Below are 19,530 nucleotides of genomic sequence, written 5' to 3'. Positions count from 1 at the left end.
CATTTGCCCTATGATTAATGGCGACCAGTCTTGGGCGGGTTTTGGCTTTTGCTCTAGTTCAGTGATTCTAAAATCCGAGATTTAGGGGCGCTGGGGTTCATTGTAGGTGTGTGTTTGATCAGCACCCCCAAAAATGAGGTAGAAATATCTACTCCAATTTTTCAAGTTACTTACTAATTAAGTATTCAGGTTTTAAGATTATGACATGACTATGATTGGCGTAATTTCCGGCCTACAGGCTGCAGCTGATTATAAGCCTCACCAGTACATTTGTAAAGGAAATCCATTTGGTACATACATACGCCACACCTGTGTAAAAGCCGCAAGTGCCCACGTTGAAACACGAGATATTTACAAAGAAAAACTTTACACAGAAAGTGTTTAATGGACTCTAGTGCCAGTGCTAACGCTAGCGCCGAGCTAACGCCATGCTACCGCTAACAGGGCCGGTTAAAATAAAACTTACCAGTAAATATCACTGAGACACGGCAGTGTTGGCAACGCGCTAGCACAGCGCTAGCGCAGCGCTAACAGGGCCGGTAAACATCACTTCCCCGGCGCATATATTCCGCCCGGTCTCATTCTTACCTTTTCCCCTCGAGTGCACCCTTGCGGCCGTTAAGCACAAATTAGCCGCATCACCGCATAAACCACAGGGTTGAAAGCGTGTGAAAAAAGTTGCAGAAATTACGGTACTATTGCAACAAAAATAAAGGTCACGGGAAAACGTACATTCACAAAGAAAGACGGTACATAGAAAGAGTTTTCAAAGTTTTACTGCCTTAGCTTAGTTTAACATAGCAACAACACGGTAGCACAAACAGGGCAACCCTAACATACTGGTTTAAAAAAAAAAGCAAAAAAATAACAACAACAACCGCGGCACAGCACTAAGTGGGATGGTTTGAAAAAAAAAAAAAAAACCCAAAAAAACATACCTGTAAAAAAAAAAAAAAACACAGCCGCGGCAGCTACACAGTAGCAACACGGTAGCACAGCACTAACAGGGCCGGTTTAAAAAAAACAACAACAACACATACTTAATTCACTGAGATGTGGCAGTATCACAGCAGTGCTAGCAGGGCTGGTTAAAAAAAAAAATCATTAGTAAAAATCACTGAGACACGGCAGTAACACAGCAGCAACATTCTAGTGTAGCACTAACAGGGTGGGTTAAAAAAAACATAGTTAAATCCCTGAGACGCGGCACTAACACAGCAGTGCTAGCGCGGTGCTAACGCTAGCGCTAATGCTAGCGCTAATGGGGCCGGTTAAAAAAAATTCCAGTAAAAATCACCGAGACACGGCAGCAACACGCCAGTGCAGCGCTAACACGGCTGGTTAAACAAAAACATACCGGTAAACGTCACTTCCTCGGCACATATATTCCACCGGCGTCACTCTTACCTTTTCCGCTCGGGCGCCACCTTGCGGCCGCTGGAAAAAAAATGCACAAATTAGCAGCACCACCGCATAAGCCGCAGAGTTGAAAGCGTGTGAAAAAAGTCGCGGCGTATAGGCCGGAAATTACGGTGGTAGTAAAGAGAAAACGAATGGTTGGATTTCTACACGGCTTAAAACCCAGTTCAGCGGATGTTATTTGATCACGATGACACGAGCCGGGTCCCCGCTAAACCAAGAAAGAACTCGTTTCTTTTTCGGTGAGAGTGACGCTAAGCGATGCTGGCTGAGACTTTATGGAGCTTGACGCTTGATGACACGCACGAGTTATTACAGGGACACACAAGCGAGAACATCACCTGTGACTCATCACAAGTGCTAACAAACCACCACCGCCTCGACACCGAGACCAGATACGAGCGAGGCAAAGGCGTAAAAAGCACAGACTCGAGGGGGGCCACGTCGAGAGAGGGGACGTCAGCGCGCATGCCGATGGGGGGGTTGAGGCGCGTGGCGCAACGGAGCTGCAGAATCCTGAATCCAGCACGGCCGGGGATCCGCGTCCTGGTTTTGCGGTGATGTGTGGGAGCCTGTGAAAGAAGCGGCTCGCTCTGCTGCAGTGGAGGAGTAAATGCGGAGCCCGACGGTGCTCCAGGTGATCCACAGCAGCCCAACCCGGCACACTGCCGTCTTCTCCTGCCTTCCCTCTCCTCCTCCTTTTCCTCCCTCTCATCCTCTTCCTCTGTCTTTGCTTCATTCCCCTGAGGGCTTAAACAAAAAAAAAAAAAAAAAAGAGAGAATCGCAGAGGAGAACCCCCACGTTTCCTTCTCCGTTCTCTGATGTGAAACACCTTCTCGGCCGGCTGCAGTTTTACGGTCACCGTGTGATGACACACGGCGTCTGCGCTCCGATGTCCCCGCGACGCAGACTCGCCGCACGGTAAGGCAACTCCTTCGCCTTTCCAGTTTATTTCCATTTTGCTATTCCCCCCCCCCCCACCCCTACCCCCATCGTCCAAAACTGTTGCGGCCCCGACTGCGAACCGAACAGGTAGACGAGAAGTTGCGCCCGGGTTTATTCTTGCGGTCCGGTCAGACGTGGCGTCGGGTTTGGGCGATGAGGCTCCTCGTCCCATTCGCGACGTGCGAGTGCGTCCATACGCTGTGTCTGCGTGTGACAGAATCCGACGGGGTGGGAGGGTTTGCCCCTCAACGAGGGGATTTTTGATCTCAACTCCGTCCGCCACAACAGCTTCACGTCAATCGCATTGCCAATAATCTAATCGGCGTGTTTGGCCCCAAAAGGGCGCTATCTCATTGTCAATAATTATGTAATAATTTCTCACGGCTTTGATTTGGCCCAGAAGGGAGACAAGTAACCGATAATCTCAATTAATTGTGACTTGTTTTTCAACTGCTGTGAGGAATTTATGCTGAGGAAAGCGAGCAGGTGACTCAAGAAAACTGAGCATAAGGATGAAGAGGGTTGGTTGGGGGACATCGGTTGGATTTGGAGAAAAATCTGCTGGACGAGCGGCTCAAAAACCTGATGTGACCTCACTTTGGTTCACCACATCCCCGTCCGGGTAATAAACTGGGCGGCTGCAGTGATGGCAAAATCCGGCCTCCTGCAGTTTCAGAGGGCTTCGGGCGTTTTTGGGGGGATTTCAGTGAGTGGGTGTCTTAGCTCAAGCACTTGTGCTATGATTATGCGTAAACTGGCTCGCAAAAAAAAAAAAAAAGTGGCGATGTGCTGCTTGTGAGCTGAAGTCGCTGTACATGTATCATTACTGCGCGGTCAATATATGAATGTTGATAATTTAATGAAATAGCTAGAATAGAAAAAAGCTAAACTCCAAACAGCAAATACCAGCCACGGAGTTAGTTTGGCAAACCAAATGAGAATATTTCCACTTTCTTTTCATCTTACATAAACTGATTTATCGTGACATAAAGATAATATCATTGGTTTAATCCAGTCATACCATTTATCCATCCATTTTCTTTGCCGCTTATCCCCACAACAGCTTACAGCAGTCGTTTCTCATGCTGCCTTCAGTCTCCAGTCCAATATATTTGTTTCCTTCCCAAGCACACCCTTCAGTCTTCCATCCATCCATCCATCCATCTTCTTAGCTGCTTATCCTCACAACAGCTTACTGCAGTCTGTTTTCATGCTGCCTTCAGTCTCCACTCCAATATATTTGTTTCCTTCCCAAGCACATCCATCCATTTTCTTAGCTGCTTATCCCCACAACAGTTTACAGCAGTCTGTTGTCATGCTGTCTTCGGTCTCCACTCCAATAATATTTCTTTCCTTCTCAAGCACACCCTTCAGTCATCCATCCATCCATCCATTTTCTTAGCCACTTATCCTCACAAGGGTCGTGGGGCGTGCTGGAGGCTACCCCAGCTGTCAACGGGCAGGAGGCGGGGTACACCCCGAACAGGTTTCCGGCCAATCGCACAGAGACAAACAGCCGCACTCACAATCACACCTAGGGGCCATTTCGAGTGTCCAGTTAATGTTGCGTGTTTTTGGGATGTGGGAGGAAACCGGAGTGCCCGGAGAAAACCCACGCAGGCACTGGGAGAACATGCAAACTCCACAAAGGCGGGTCCGGGATTGAACCCGGGACCTCAGAACTGAGGCCACCGTGGCGCCTACCGTTTATTAGGTAAAAAAATATCCTCAAACATGCATCAAGTTATGTAAAAAGCGAAGTGACCAAAGTGTATGACACAGTTACCATACAGAGGATCTCAGAGAAGCAGTCAGCAGCCTCCCTGGCAGCAGCTTTTTTTCCCCCCACTGTGATCCTCCAGAGGCGACGCAATCATCCCCGACCGCCTCGCGCAGATCGCTTAGGCAAAATCTTGCAGCCTTCCTCAAGCAGCCCCTAGAGGCTAAAAGGGACCACTACCACGTCGTGCAATGCAGGGAGGGGATACAGCAAGTAAGCAGAAAAGCAGTCTCTCTGCGATTCCTAATCACTGTGCCAAAGCAGATTAAGTGACACTACGTACTACAATACTTCATTGCTAAATACTATTTCATTACTTCTGATGTATTGTTATTCCAATGCCAGTGATGTACCGTGACTGGCAGAACAATTAAAGGTTCCCCTACTCATGGATCCTGTTTGACGTGCGTCCCACGTCTGGAAAATCCTCAGGGACGCAGAAACGTGGCGACCCTACGACCGTTTGTGTGTGTTGCTAAAGTGCTTCAACGAACCATCGATTTTCTTTGCCGCTTATCCTCACAAGGGTCGCGGGGTGTGCTGGAGCCTATCCCAGCTGTCAACGGGCAGGAGGCGGGGTAGACCCTGAACTGGTTGCGAATCAATCGCAGGGCACGTCGAGACAAATACCCACACTCACAATCACACCTAGGGGCAATTTAGATCAATTCCAATTAATGTTGCATGTTTTTGGGTTGTGGGAGGACATCGGAGTGCCCGTAGGAAACCCACGCAGGCACGGGGAGAACATGCAAACTCGACACAGGCGGGTCCGGGATTGAACCCAGGACCTCAGAACTGTGAGGCCAACGCTTTACCAGCTGATCCAACCGTGCCGCCCTTATACGAACCATTTTTCACTAAAAGTATGAGCCCTGGTGGGGCTGTGATCTGAACCCTGGTCCTCAGAACTGTGAGGCCAACGCTCTAACCCGTGACCCCACCATGCCGCCATCATATCGATGCAATAAAAAAAAATATACTATTGTTAATGCTGAACCTTTTTTTTACAATATATTGAGAGCAAGAGCAACAAAACTTGTTCAAACAGTATAAAAGTAACAAGTGTCATAAAAATCTGCAATAAAGCAGAGAAGCTCAATCGAGCTGAAAATGATTTGATCTATCCCGTGATGATGAGTTTCAGGGACTCATCGTTCCGGGGCTGTGACTCATTGTTTCAATGACATGTGCACTCACATAGTTTCAATTGTAAAATAATTAATGCCTACTTGATGACAGAAGGTACATACAGGAAATTAATCAGTATACCCACCTGCGCACGGTGAATAAGTCAATTTGTGAGTAAATTGAGATTCTCATGTCAGTATTCTAAATGTACTTTTTGTAACATTTTTGTTTGGTGGCACAAGACGCATTTTCACTGAGGTTTGTTAGTTGGCCAATTCCGGGGTATACGGTGGGTGAGTTTTTGTCAGTTTTTCGGGAAGTAGCGAGCTCATTTCTGGTTCACGAGGAATGACGCGATGACAGGACTGAAATATTCGTATTCTCCGTTCTGAATTCCAAGGTTAACAATTGTATTGAGATTCAAAAGCCGCAAGAGAAAATATAATCCTACCATCCGCATTCTTATCTTGGGTTGAGCGACAATTTAATGGGTTTCCCGGTCTTGGAAAAGACATCTTGAAGTGGGCAAAAATCTGGTGAAATATCAGCTGGACTTTAAGTTCTTACGACATTGTGCACTTCCATTAAGTCTTAATGTCTGAAATCTTCCCCAAAAGTGATACAAACATCTGTTCTCAACGTGTCGTTTTTCATATTTTTTCCCTCACTTGTTTTCTCAAGAATAAATTACTTTTGGGGGCACCACGTTCAAAATAACATCACTGTATCACGACGATCTGAGGGGACATTTGCAATTTACAATCGAGTTTCTGTTTACCAAATCAAACTACTTGGGTGATACCCACCAAACTTTCTGGCGTGGTGGTCTTGAGTTACACCAACCTAACTTGGGGATCAGGAAGTTTCTTTTCTTACTGATCCATCACAATCTGTTTCGTTGACCAAGTAAGTTAAAAAGGAATTTATAGTTGGAGCCACTCGAGTACCGTAATTCCCGGCGTACAAAGCGCACCTGGTTACAAGCCTCACTGAGTACATTTGTAAAGGAAATACCATTTGGTACATAGATACGCCGCAGGTGTGTAAAATCCACAAGTGCCCACATTGAAACAAGATATTTACAAAGAAAGACTGCACACAGAGTTTAACGCATGCTAGCGCTAACGCCATGCCTAGCGCTAACAGGGCCAGTTAAAATAAAACTTACCTGTAAATATCACTGAGGCACGCCAGTAACACAGCAGCAACAAGGTAGCGCAGCGCTAACTGGGCCGGTAAAAGTCCCTTCCTCAGCACATAAATTCCACTGGTCTCATTCTTACCTTCTCCGCTCGAGTGCACAGTGCCTCCTTGTGGTCATTAGAAAAAAATGCTCAAATTATCTTAATTACCGCATAAACCGCAGGGTTGAAAGCGTGTGAAAAAAGTCGCCGGAAATTACGGTACTACGGCAACAAAAATAAACGTCAACGTCACGTACAATTTTGACAAACATTTTTGTTTATCGTTCTGAGAGTAATTAAGCAAAATGAATGTCCGGTATTTGCAGTGACACTTATCAAAAAGTGTGCAAATGATGCGGATCAACGGATCCACAAAAATGACTTCAGTCCTAATCAAACTAAAGAGAGATGTTCAAATCATCCAAGTTTCGCCAGGATAAGCGGTTTGGAAAATGGGGAAAAAAATGATATTGGAATATCGGCTGGTTTGGCATTGTTTGACAGCGCTGAAAGATGTGGGGAGCTGGAAAAGGTAGTCCTTGGGGTGGGGTGAGTCCGGGGGGATTTTTCCTGCCCTTAACTTAGTTCTTGTACTGTTCAAATACTAAAGAGTGGGCAGGGGGTGCCGATGATCCTCTCAGCACTCGCAACTGTCTTTTGTTGTCGGATTTTGTCCCACTTTGTGGCCACACCAAACCAGACTGCGATGGATGAACGCAGAACCGATTCAGCGAGTTCTGTACACAAGCGCCAGAACGGCTCCTGCGGCAGGCCGTGCTTTCTCGGCAGCGGCGGGACGGAGATCCTCAGCTGGGGGTTTTTGCGGATGGGGTCGATGTTTTTCCTCTCACTTCAGGCGCTGAGAGATTGTAACTCTGAGGAAAGTCTTGATGGTTGACATAGAGCACCGGACGCATCTATAATGAAGGAGTCCACAATCATCTCTACGGTCTTGAGCGCGTTGGAGTCCGGGTTGCATCAGTACACCAGTCGCGCCACCTCCTGTCAATATGCAGACTTATCGCCGTTGTGAACGAGACTGACGAGTGGGGTTTTTGCCTGCAAAGTCCAGAAGTTTGACAGATGGGTAACGTTCAGGTGCAGTCATTTATAAAGATATTTCGGGACATTTACTTACTTTCTAAAGATGAATGGCATGAATCTTGAAATTTGAGGTGTCAACTAGGAGTTTTTTTCTCTCTTTACACACATACTATGTGTATAGTATGCTAAGGGGCAGATGGGCAGACGTTCCCTGTTCACAGGGTTCATACACTTTTTTACCATGATTTTTTAACCGTATTTTTCTCACTATAAGGCGCACCTTCAATGGATGACTTTTTTCTTATATAATTTATTTGCGCATTATAAGGCGCATAGAATAGACGTAACAGTAGAGGCTGGGGTCACGTTATGCATCCATTAGATGGAGCGGCACTAAAGGCTCAATATTGATCCATATATAAGCCGCACCTGATTATAAGGTGCACCGTCGGCTTTCGAGAAAACTAAAGGCTTTTAGGTTCGCCGTATAGTGCGGAAAATATGGTGATAGTTTCGTATGATTTTTTCAATACCTTTCCACAACCTTTTAGTTGATTTCCAAGACTGAAAAATGTACATTTCAGGCAGACCACTGAAAATCTTTGAGGTGCACAAAGCAAAAAAAAAAAATAAAAACGAGGTCATGATCTAAAATATTGCAGTCAGGGCTTCTAATATTTAGAGCTAAAACCAACCCATAACATACATCTTGGAACACTTTATCATGTTTTAATTGCAACAGTAGCCACACTAAAGTATCAATGATATTCACAAATGTAAAAGTATTTGACCTCTCTCCAACATGGACAGCAAGAGAAACTGGACCAAAAAAGGGGCTTTTGGGCTAGGCATGCAATCTCCTGATTTCCCTTATTTTATATTTTATATATATCTCTAATCTAATCACTAATATATACTTTATTTATTTTATATTAATGTATTTATATCAATGTTGTATTAATATGATACATTTGTTCCCCCTCACCACATGCAAATCACCTCGCCATCTGGACGTTGAATGTGTTCTTGAAAGAAATAAAAACATTCATTTGTAAAATTATACTTTCCAGGCATTACATTTGCAAATCTAACGAATTAAAAGACAATTTTTAGCGGAGGAAGAATGGTTGCTAGCGACGTTGAATGTTTCACTTGTTTGCCTTATGCTAAGTTCGTGAAATTTTAAATTATTGATATACGACAGTGCACTTGAGACAATTTAAATTTTAACTGAACATTACGCCATTTTATTTGTTTTAAGCATCTTAAATATTAGCCATAATTTTGCAGACACACACACACACACATATATATATATATATATATATATATATATATATATATATATATATATATATATATATATATATATATATATATATATATAAAATATAGACATTTTCTTGAACGTTTCAAGGACCTAGAAAATACCTTTTCAATTTCCACACTTTTCATGGCTGTATGAACCCCTCGGATCAAATGTCGTCGGACCACTTGGTCCTTAATTATGTGCGAGGGCTGACAGAAACTCCCTGAAAATAACCCGAATCCTACTTTTTTCCATTTTTAATCCTCGCTTGTGCTCTTTTGGAACATGACCATGTTAGGAAGTGAGCGAGGCTGTTGTGGGGGCGTACGAGTGAGCGGAAGGGTGCGTTTGAGAGCGTTCAGAGGCGTCCGCTTAACATTTGAAACATACCTCATGATCGATATGATTGGCTGTGTGCTGAGAACATCCATGAATATTCTCCACGGCCTCTTTGATCCATGTGCTGTATGGAAAATTAAAAACATAATTACAGTGAAGTGAAGGTACAATTCCCAAGTATCAGCCACTACTGAGCGTCAGCTGCCTCTCTGGCACAACCTCAAGTTTCTCCCTGCACCATTTATGTGTTGGAACGTAACATCTGCCAAACAAAGTTTTCCTGCTTGTCAACCTTCCTAAAAACGACATTATAAACAGGTAAAACCTTGATTGTCATGAATATACCAAGGAAGTATAAGCAGGGGTAGATTTATTGTAATATTAAACACTTTAAATATTCACTTAAATTTAATGACTGATGTGATGAATAATGTGTCACAGAAGTACTTCACACATCCATCCATCCATTTTCTGAACGGCTTATCCTCACGAGGGTCACGGGAGTGCTGGAGCCAATTCCAGCTGTCATCGGGCAGGAGGCGGGACACACCCTGAACTGGTTGCTAGCCAATCGCAGCAAGTTCACACATCCCACATCCCAACCTAACAAAAGCTGAAATCAACCATTAATGCTGTCATTTCTCGAAAATAATGCGCCAATTTTTCCAAAAATATTTTAACTTTTAAATGTTATTTTAAATGTTAATAGAGCGCATTATATTTAGGTATGGATGAAAAATTGTATCGTCGTATACAGGTACATAGCGTGGTATAAAACGTATACATATACATTTCGATATGATATTCGATGTCTTATGTTACACATTTATAAATATTACGGTAATGTGTGCCCCCAACCTGAGCTCTCAGAGCTCCTCGGGGAGCTTGCATTTTTATGATTATTAGTGTAGCATGCTTGTTGCTACCGCACCAAATATTAGAAACGACTGGCCTTGAGTTTATTTAAACTTAAACTAAGACAAAAAAAACATCGACTACAACGGCTACTTGTGCAGCTGATTAAAAAAAGAAGTGAGTCAGCACTCGTACCGATGACGCCGGCAACCCGTAAGTCGCGCCGCAGTCCGAAACAACGATAGCTCACCTCAATGGCTTCAGGTGGGTATCAGAACGACGTGAGCTCAAACTATGTAGTACGAGCGTCATGGGGAGATTTGGGGGAAAAAAAAAAAAAAAAAAAAAAAAGGAGCGCGCAGACAATTGAAATGTTTGGTTTTTAAAAAATGTGACCATTACGCTGGGAGTGAAAGATGATAGATTGGAGCCAAATGGAGGGGGAGATGTTGCGCTGCGCAACCCAAACTCTTGGGATTCAAAAAAATATTTAAAGTCATCAATAATGAGTTCCACAGCGATACGCCAAATAAAGCTATTATGGATCTTTTTCAGATTGGAGATAAATCATAATGCTTCTTTCGAAGGCTTGGCCAAGGACGTGTAATGTAGTGGATAAACTGCACTATGCGCAAACGTTTTATGCACAAATATTGAATGCAGTGTTTAATAAACAACGTTAAAGAGTTTATATTTTTAAGACTGAAATATGTGTTAACAGTATTAATAAAATGTGCCATCATTGAGCATTTATTTTAGTTGGTTGAGGGAGGCTGTTCCGAGATTATATTACCGCTACATCAGCACATTCACATTATTAATGATTGTTGTACGGACAGTTTTTTTTAAAAATAATACAAGTACAAACCAAACAAAATATAAATACAGATCATTCCTAATATTCCGAGCATATGGGTAGCGGCAAATTGGTGGTGCGCATTGTATATCAGTAGAAGGGTTTTCCTGTTTTTTTAGGTCAATTATGGGGGTGCGCATTATGGTCGAGAAATTACGGTAAATTGGAATTGGTAATTCTGATTAATCTGGCCCTGGTGTGGCAACAGACATTGTGAGCAGGTACTCTTGTTCAGGATCCGCCCATATTTGCGCCCTGCCACCGATGCGCTGCCCGTGAAAATAGAGCCCTGGTCGTCTTTCTGTTTGTAAATGAGTTGGCTTATTTCACAGGAACATCTGGTGAATGTTTTTTTCTCTTCTTGCATCTTTCTTTTCTCACATCCCGCTTTCACAAAGTGTCTCAACGAGCCAAAGGAAAAAGCGACAACAACAGAAACCATAGAGTTGTGATACTTGTTCTAGTGAGGTCCAATGCTAGCGAACGATACATCCTGACATCACATACGAAGACTACAAAAATTGTTTTTTGTTCAGTAGTGGTGTGTTTTCTCCAAATATTCAGGTCAAACTGCAAATGTTCTGCACTTGAAGCTGTTCAGCCTTGGAGTTTCTTTTTTACGGGGAGGTGGGGAAACCCTTTCACCCAGGTGTGCGTGTTGACTTACATGTTGGAGGTTTAAAAAAAAAACTGTTGATGTTCATAATGGAATCACCCTCCTTCTGTGTGGTGTTATGATTTGGCTTCCCTAATGAGGACTAGATTCATCTCCAGTCTCTGACAGTATGCTGAGCGGGAAATGTTGCTCTCCAGCCTGTTTCCATGGAGATGCTCATGGAGCTGTAGCAGCCCACCACACAACCAATCCACCCCCCCCCCCCCATCCCCAATCCCGCTTCTGCTGTACATTCCACCAAACAGCGCCGCTTCATGAGAGGGATCTGGGCCAGTGTGTGTTTGTGTGGGAGATAATAACGCCGCGTTCAAGGTCCGCATGTTTTCACATGCAGGCGTTTCATCGCTTCCGACGCGAGCGTGTGTTGCCCATCACCACTAAATCTTGAATTGTGCACACGGGTAGGTGTATTAAAATGGCTGGATTATCAGGGAATACTTGTCATTGACAAACCGTAAAAGCTAACGTACCGTGTGTACGGTATGTGCGTGAGCAAGAAACGGTGTAAGTCAGAGGAACGGAGAGAGGGAGGGTGAAGGGTGCCATCAGGGGAATGAGAGGGTGACGAAGGTCAGGAGCGGAGACAAAGAATAACGAAAAGACCCTGGATATAATTGATGCTGAAAATGGTGGTTAAACTGTCAAGTGTGGACGCTTTCAAGTGGCGGAAGAATGGCAGTAAAACATTTTTGCATGCATACTAGACATATGTTGTCAGGAAACTAAAGATTTCTGTTGCTTTTGCTTACAAATTTCTCGACATACGCAAAACGAATTCAGTCACTGTCAAATAACTTTCACAGAATAAGCAAGAAAAGAAAAAGTACCGCAATTCACGGCCTACAGAGCGCACCTGGCGATAAGCCTCACCCAGTAAATTTGTAAAGGAAATACCGTTTGGTACATACATACATACGCCGCAGCTGTGTAAAAGCTGCAAGTGCCCACATTGAAGCACGAAATATTTACAAAGAAAGACGGTACACAGAAAGTTTAACCCTAGCTTCGCTGTGATAATGATAGCGGCACTGTGCTAACGGTAGCGCCGGGCTGACGCTAGCACCGCGCTAACAGGGCCAGTTAAAAAACAAAAAAAAAAAAAACATACTGGTAAAAATCAGTAACACGCTAGCGCAGCGCTAACAGGGCTGGACAAGTAAAAGTCACTTCCTACATTATATTCCACCGGTCTCACTCTTACCTTTTCCGCTCGAGTGCCCGCTTGCGGCCATAAAAAAAAAAAAAAAAAAAAAAAAGCAGAAATTATCCACATCACCGCATAAACCGCAGGGTTGAAAGCGTGTGAATAAAGTCGCGGCTTATAGGCCGGAAATTACGGTAATTGTAGTCACCGCATGGTTTTGAGTCACTGTCACGTTCACGAACCATCCCGAAAAATCCGTTACGTCAATCTTCTGTTCAGGTTTAACCTTTTGAAATGTCTATTACAGATGAAATGGTAAATTTTCGTCTTGAGCCTTTATTGACCAAAATGACCCCGGTGATTAATATGATCATAGCATTGTAATAAGAAATTTAAATAAATAACGCACAGATACACACGGCAATATCCGGTAAAGCTGATAGGGGGGGAAAAAAAACGATCAGGAATCGTGATAACTTTTTGGACAACAGAAACTTTAAACAAAATACACTTGTTCCCACCCACTCTTATGCTCCTGTCCCCTTTGTAGATGAAAAACTCCTCGTTTTGTCGCAGCGTAACATATGTGGCTGTCGTCTCGTTGTCTGAGTCGCTTTCTCTGCTAGGTTGTTGTTCGCGTGCGCACCAGACGGGAGAAAAACAAAATGAAGTACTACACTCAGAGACCCTACAAACAACAGTAACAATATTTAGATTTGATAAAGTTATAGGAAACATCCATCCATCCATCCATCCATCCATCCATTTTCTTTGCTGCTTATCCTCCCGAGGGTGACTGAGTGCTGGAGCCTGTCCCAACAGTCAACAGGCAGGAGGCGGGGTACACCCTGAACTGGTTGCCAGCCAATCGCAGGGAACATAGAGACAAATAGCCGCACTCACAATCACACCTAACCCGCCGCAATGGAGACAACATGCCTAATCAATATCTGAGACTAGCGCATCACTAACATGACACTAAAGGAAGTATTGTGGCGTGTCCAAGTATTGATCGCTTGCGCCTCCCTATTAGGTAAAGCCATCACGCATGAAATGAGAGCGTTCCCTCGGCGGCCAATCGTGACGTACTTTTTTTTTTATTTTTTGGGGTCTGTGAGGGTGCAGGTTGCGTGTGTGGTGATAAAGGTTGACATTACCAGATGGCTTTGGCTCCGTTTCAGTGCCACGCTACTTGCTGTGTGTTAATAGTCAAAGTGCTCCGACTCACACTGGGCAGAAGCACCTGCAAGGTGCTACGTGTCCGAATGGGGAATTCGGACCGCTAATGGTAATTACTAATTCACAGTTTGGTCAGGCAAGTTTTTCTTATTTACGTTTTTTTCATCCAAACAGTTGCAAAGAGAATAATCCCAAATGACAGAAACGGGTTTTTAAAAGTCCTCATTATGTTGTCAACGTTCATATAAATATCTGCCACCCAAGGTGTTGGTTGTATAAAGTTCGCAAGTTCTCCCCGTTTCTTCCCACATCCCAAAAACATGCAACAAAGGGCCACTGTCATGAAATGCATGATTTTTAATCGGCAGCCGACATTGACCCATGCCTTTTTTCACCCCAAAAACATGATTTTGACGTACAGTATATGGTTTTTTGTAACTCTCCTCTTGAGAGATTTGTTTTCAAGAAGCAGGAAGTGACGTACATGGCAGGACCGCCGTCAAGCGGACTCATTTGTTTCCATTAGTTTTACCTGCAGGAGGGTAGTTCGTTGTTCCTTCGTGTTAGCTAAAATGCCGGCTTGTTGCATTGCTGGATATTGCTCGACCGGTCGGGAGAATGGATTAACCCTTCATAAGTTTCCAAGAGACCCGGTTCGTCGTGAAAAATGGATTGCACGGGTGCAAAGGACGAGATCTTCGTGGGTTCCAAATGATGGGTAGGGGTGTATACAACTACTAAAAAAAACAATAGTCTAGGAGGGCGTAATCCATAAATCAGGGGTGCTAAATGTGTTGATGTGCGCATCGGAAGGCTTCCGAGCAGCAGCCGTTGAAGGACGGCCTCCGCAGGCCTTGTGGATTGCCACCAGCCTTGTTGACAAGGCCGAGCAGGCTTCTGTATCAGTAGGGGCGTGTTCATCTCCCACAGTAGTGGCCACGGCGTGTTTTCAATGGCGAATGTCCGGGGTGACGTCACAGGCAGGAGATGCAGCCAAGATGGCGATCACTTGGACGTCGAATGACACTTTCACAACTTTGCGCAGGGATGACACCCTCTTCGCTCATATTTATTTTTTCGTATAGACATTGACGTGAATAATGTTATATGTATTTTTCATGACATCTATTTTAGAATGTTTATAGGGATGACACTTGGCCTTTAAGTGGACACTAAATTGCCCCTAGGTGTGATTGTGAGTGCAGCTGTCGTTTGTCTCCATGTGCCCTGCGATTGGCTGGCAACCAGTTCAGGGTGTACCCTGCCTCCTGCCCGATGATAACTGGGATAGGCTCCAGCACTCCCCGCGACCCTTGTGAGGATAAGCAGCTAGGAAAATGGATGGACGGATGGAAGACTGAAGGGTGTGTTCGGTACGGAAACAAATATTATTCGAGTGGAGAATGAAGGCAGCACGAGAACAGACTGCTGTAAGCAAAGTGGAGATTATGTTGTTATTGTATATACTGTAGCATGAGGGCAAAGGCATGGCAACAGGGTAAGCTAATGTTAGCATCACTGATATGGTAATGGACCGACGGGCTCGGAGCTCAGACATACTAGTACTTGGTCTTGCCAGCGGAAAAGCATTAGCACAGCATGGTGAGCCAAGGCAAGCCCGCTAAGTACCACGCGGTGCAAAAAGGTCAATGTTAGGTCTGCCCTATCCATTAGTAGCAATTTGAACCTCAAGGGACACGAGTGTGTCACTGTGGCAACCAAGAAAGTTCACTTCAACAAGTCAGAACGGTTGTTGCACAACACAAACCGACTCTGGAGAAGAGACGGCTGACCGTTTGGCCTTGACGCGTTCATGGACTGGATGGCATAACACAAACCAGATCATAGCTCCCAAAACCAACAAATCAAGATCAAACTTGAACGTGGTTATCTTTTTTAGTAGCAAAATTAAGATCGAATTGCTGCAGATCTTCGTTTCCCTTTAGAGCACACCAGTTTTAAGATCACTGCATTGGCTTCCCATGTGTTTCAGGATCAGTTTTTAGACAATTGACCACGCCTCCTGAAGTGACGTCACGCCACGTGCGCTGACGTAAGACAAACAGTAAAAATGGCAAATACAATACAATACATTCTGAACTGAGACAGACTCCATGCTTCTGATTTCATTCAAATCAACGATATATTATAGATTCTCAATACAATACATTCTTAACTGAGAGAGACGCCATGCTTCTGATTTCATTCAAATCAACGATATATTATAGATTCTCAATACAATACATTCTTAACTGAGAGAGACGCCATGCTTCTGATTTCATTCAATCATTCACACGTAGCAATATTATGCTAGCAGAGAACGTCTCATTCATTTATACGAGACCTGTATTAAAAATCAAATTTAGGGCATATCTTCGTGCAAACACAGTCTGGTTCAGCTTCGGCCGTGAGCCAGCAAGAAATCAATACGTTTGTGCAGTCCGATCATCGCTAAATATCGCTCAACAAAGAATAAGTGTGTCAATCGTTCACACGTAGCGGTGTTATGCTAGCGGAGAACGTCTCATTTATACGAGACATGTATTGAAAATCAAATATAGGGCATACCTTCGTGCGAACATATCTGTTCCGGTTGATATTAGATGGATTTAGTTGATGATGCGGTCTTTCACAAAGTTTGATCCATCGAAGGCATTTTTCGTACTGGGTCTTCGGTTTTGGAAAGGGTACGAATCGAACTCCACCAACTAGCCTTTCAGGATACCTGTCGTCACTATTACAAAGTCCGTGACTACACCTCTTAACCATATTTTTTGTTAAATAACCCAAATACGCGATAAAACGCTAACTAAACCTATACTGGACCATGCAATGTTGTCTGAGAAAATGGCGGGAGCAAAAACGGGCTTTGGTTTATGCAGATCTCTGGCCTCTGATTGGTCAGTGACGCGGATTGCGCAATATCCACGGAGGGGTCAATTGTTATTTAGTCATTTGTGTACTCATTATTTTTATCCTACTTGTATTCTTACCCCATTTTATTAGATTTCTTGATGTCCTTCAGTTTTTATCCTGTCTCTGTGAAGGCATCCCCTAGGGATCCGGATTGAGGCTCTTGTAGGTTTGAATGGCTCCCACATGTGGTCTTTCCCCACCGGGATCTTTAGTGACTTGCTATATCTGTACGCAATTAATTATTATGTACTGTGTGTATGTGTGTGTGTGGAGATGTGGGTGTATTTGTATGTGAGGATAGGAGGGGTGGATTCTTGCCTATAGCTCGACATTTTGTCTGTTTTCATCTCAGTGAAGCAATTTGTGTTACATTTGTGTAATTGTCTGAAACGTGCTATAAATCCATCCATCCATTTTCTTTCCCGCTTATCCTCATGAGGGTCGCGGGGAGTGCTGGAGCCTATCCCAGCTATCAACGGGCAGGAGGCGGGGTACACCCTCGACTGGTTGCCAGCCAATCGCAGAGCGCATGGAGACTGACAACAGTCGCACTCACAATCACACCTAGGGGCAATTTTGAGTGTCCAATTAATGTTATACATTTTTGGAATGTGGGACAAAACCGGAGTGCCCGGAGAAAACCCACGCAGGGACAGGGAGAACATGCAAACGCCACACAGGCGGGTCCGGGATTGAACCCGGTACCTTAAAACTGTGAGGCCAACGCTTTACCAGATGATCCACTGTGCTAACGTTTAACAGTGCTTTATAAATAAATTACATTTTATTTACAGCCAGATAATCCCCCCCCCCCCGCCTTGCAACAACAAATCAAAGCGCAGTCTTATTAACGTTACACTAACATTCATCAGGTGGCCCTCAAATGACACCGAATGAATTCTAATGTGTGGTGGATGTGTGAGCAGCAGTTTGACAACATGTCTCCCATATCAATTCCATATTGCTTGAATATGACAATGTTGCTCTCGAGCTGCCAAGTAATTCAAAATGAACACACTGTCAAATAGTCCAGGCACGCAATTAGTCAAACTCGAGGTAATTTCCCTGAGCAGTGCTATTTGCTACTTTCTAACAGATCACCGCTGAATACATCCATTAACACACACACAAAAAGGACTACACGTTCCATGCGCTCTTATTAAATAATATTTTCTTGAATTTTATTTAGTAATTTATCATCATTATGTCATTCCTAATATCCATTCATCAATTTTATTAACCGCTTATCCTCACAAGGGACGCGGGATTGCTGGAGCCAATCCGAGCTCTCATCGGGCAGGAGGCGGGGTACACCCTGAACTGGTTGCCAGCCAATCACAGGACACACGGAGACAGACAACGGTCGCACTCGCAATCACACCTAGGGGCAATTTAGAGTCTCCAATTAATCATCATTAATAATTGTAAAATATAATTATTTAAAGACAATCATGCGAATGATTTTTCACAATAATTAGGAAACTTATAAATATGTAACACTATTTCTATAAATCTGCCAGCGTTTGGGTATTCAAATGAGGACTTCTACAACAATCCCAGAAAATCACAATGACTGGTGAGCTATTTCTAGAAGAAGCCACATGTTGATTTTATATTTTAAAGTAATTAATTGCGTGTATATATATATATATATATATATATATATATATATATATATATATATATATATATATATATGTCATGATCCAAGCCACTTATCCTCACAAGGGTTGCGGGAAAGCTGGAGCCTATCCCGGCTAGCTTCAGGCGAAAGGTAAACTAAACCCTGAACTGGTCGCCAGTCAGTCGCAGGGCAGATATCGATCCCACGCTGCCCACACCAAAGGCAGTCGTGTGTACCACTACACCAGTGACATTCTCTCTCTCTCTCTCTCTCTCTCATTTCAAGATTGGTTTTCCCAGGTGTTCAAATACTTATTTGTAGTTGTATCACACAAATAAATCCTTAAAACAAAAAAATACATTGTGATTTCTGAATTTTTCATTTTAGATTATCTCTCTCACAGTGGACATGCATCTACGATGAAAATTTCGGACCCCTCCGTGAGTTCTAAGTGGGAGAACTTGCAATATAGCAGTGTGTTCAAATATTTATTTTCTTCACTGTATATTTTTTTAAACCCAAAATTTACACAGCTGGACAGAAAGCAATTGAGGGTCCAGTGTCTTGCCCAACGACACACAGTCACACCACCGACCCCCTCAGTCAGTGGACAACTCAGGCTACCAACAAGTGACCCCGTCTGGTCTACGCTCGGTTTTAATACTGACGCATAAATACACCAACGAAACTTGTGTAGACCAAATCAACCGGTCCAAGACCTCCTATAAAAGGCCTTGGTACAGTTCCAAAGACACCATAGCACAGTTCCCATCTGACATGAAAGCCATCTGACTTCAGTCCGCTACACCCTACATTTGAACGCATTGATTTCTACTGTAATGTTCGGCTCTGTGCCCAGCTTCTCTTTTGTATCATGTGATGTACGTTTGTGTAAAAATAGAATGCGATATTGGCAGCCAACAAGATGAAACGTGGTGCTATTGATACGCTCCGCTATGCTCGAAATGCTTTTGGGGACCTACAGGTAAAAAAAAAAAAAAGTCACATTCGGTGTGAATCCGTCTTTATAGGCTCAAACCTACAGAATGCCGCTGATCAATGTGAAACATCGCTTTCCACTTCTGCTCATCATTCATCAGGATCACCTGAAGGTTGTTTGGCGATTAT

General features: G+C 43.7%; 1 protein-coding gene and 1 long non-coding RNA gene across 2 annotated transcripts in view; one reads left to right on the top strand and one right to left on the bottom strand.

Moving 5' to 3' along the window:
- The first annotated feature begins 2,216 nt into the window (after window positions 1-2,216).
- dlgap2b (discs, large (Drosophila) homolog-associated protein 2b) overlaps window positions 2,217-19,530 on the top strand; it is a 49,472-nt gene continuing 32,158 nt past the window's right edge. The window contains exon 1 of the mRNA XM_061812413.1: window positions 2,217-2,341. The gene's annotated coding sequence lies outside the window, so the exon portion shown is untranslated. The remainder of the gene's footprint in view (window positions 2,342-19,530) is intronic.
- The window catches only part of LOC133496616 (uncharacterized), a 56,144-nt gene continuing 39,094 nt past the window's right edge, over window positions 2,481-19,530 (bottom strand). Inside the window, exons 2-3 of the long non-coding RNA XR_009793822.1 lie at window positions 9,204-9,276; window positions 2,481-7,519 (exon numbers count right to left, since the gene is read on the bottom strand). This is a non-coding gene — a long non-coding RNA (uncharacterized LOC133496616). The remainder of the gene's footprint in view (window positions 7,520-9,203; window positions 9,277-19,530) is intronic.

Source organism: Syngnathoides biaculeatus, chromosome 23 (genome assembly GCF_019802595.1).
Source record: "Syngnathoides biaculeatus isolate LvHL_M chromosome 23, ASM1980259v1, whole genome shotgun sequence".
In the NCBI taxonomy this organism is placed as follows: domain Eukaryota; kingdom Metazoa; phylum Chordata; class Actinopteri; order Syngnathiformes; family Syngnathidae; genus Syngnathoides; species Syngnathoides biaculeatus.
This window is presented reverse-complemented; position numbering and strand designations above follow the sequence as displayed.